Consider the following 1,437-nt stretch of genomic DNA (forward strand, 5'->3'; position numbering starts at 1 on the left):
AAATAGCATTTCCAAATAAAATAAGATCAGAAAATAAAATACTATGGTTTAAACGTATCAAAAGTTGAATAAACTCTATATTTAAAACCTTTTAAAACTACTAAACTAAAAAAAAAAAAAGATGTCAAATGATAAGATGGATCAATCTTCATAAATAGGAAGACTCAAATTGGTAAGATGTTGTTTTTCCCCAAAATATTCACGTGCAAATTCCAGCAGTCTTTTTGCAGAAATTGGCAATGCGGATTAAAGTACATCTTATATTTGGGTGTTTGGACTCAAGGTCTGATCAGGACCTCTCTCTCCTTCCTGTCTCAGAGGATGGTGCCTGGGTCCTTAGGAAGAGCTCCTACTGGGGGAGTGACTGGGTGGTGCTTGTGCAGATTTGTCCTTTGATCCAGTAAAGACACTGGGATCACAAAAGACTAGATGCCGTAGAAGCACTAAGACATTCTGTACCGTCAGTTTGGCAGCTTTCAGACTTACGCAGAAACTAACTGAGGCTGTGAAGCGTTTGGGGTTTCTAAAGAATAAGAGAAGCTGCAATGAAAAATTTTAACGTTGGGAAATTTAAGCTGGTAAGAGTGGATACAGGTAATCAGTCAAAGCAGGAATCTTCCACAGTCTGTAACTGAAAATGTTGGAGAAAAGTTTTTATACTTGGATCTTATCGATTAGGAACACATACAAAAGGTGCCAATGTTGATGTATTGTGTATTGCTCCAAGAGATATTGATTGAGGTGACTTTTTCACCTCACTCTGTAAATTGAAATTACAGGTATCAAAAGATTTAAGAGCTCTTGAGGAGAATTTGTGCCAGTTATCAAATGTGTTTCGATGACTTAGGGATGGATACTTTGTTTGCAAGGTTAGCCCTACAGACTATTCCAGAGGATTTGGACCTAGGAGATAACAGGCTGCTTAAAAATTTAGATAGAATATGTGTAAGAAGTACAACAGTTGCAGAGCCACTGATGAAATTCTACATCTAGTACCAAACAACTTCAGGTTAACACTGAGCTATCAAACTGTGGGCCAAACTTCACAGCCTCTATTCCAGTATATTAGGTTTCCTCCATGGTTATTGCCTGGGCTTTGCAAGTAGCAGGAACTTGCCAACTTTATCCAGATACAATAGCATCAACTTTTGTACATTAAGTTTTCCTTGGTGTTTTTAAAATAGTATGTGCTTAGATTATATTAAAATGAAATTGATTGAAGAATAAATAAAAATAAAATATGCCTTACATTTAAAATTCATTGCATAGGCAGGTGGTCATTAAGAAGAAGAAGAATCAATAAAAAGACATACACTAATTGATCTTAAGAATAATTCTGTCTTCACATCAACCAAAATAGTGTGATATGGACATGAGTATGGAAAAGTAGAGAAGCTGTTTATATGGGCAGACTCTTAAACGGTCAATAATATTTTT

At 35.7% G+C, this 1,437-nt stretch overlaps 1 pseudogene; it reads left to right on the forward strand.

The window, feature by feature from the left end:
• On the forward strand, window positions 240-1,159 carry LOC102167370 (annotated as a pseudogene).

This window comes from Sus scrofa, chromosome 10 (genome assembly GCF_000003025.6).
Source record: "Sus scrofa isolate TJ Tabasco breed Duroc chromosome 10, Sscrofa11.1, whole genome shotgun sequence".
NCBI lineage: Eukaryota > Metazoa > Chordata > Mammalia > Artiodactyla > Suidae > Sus > Sus scrofa.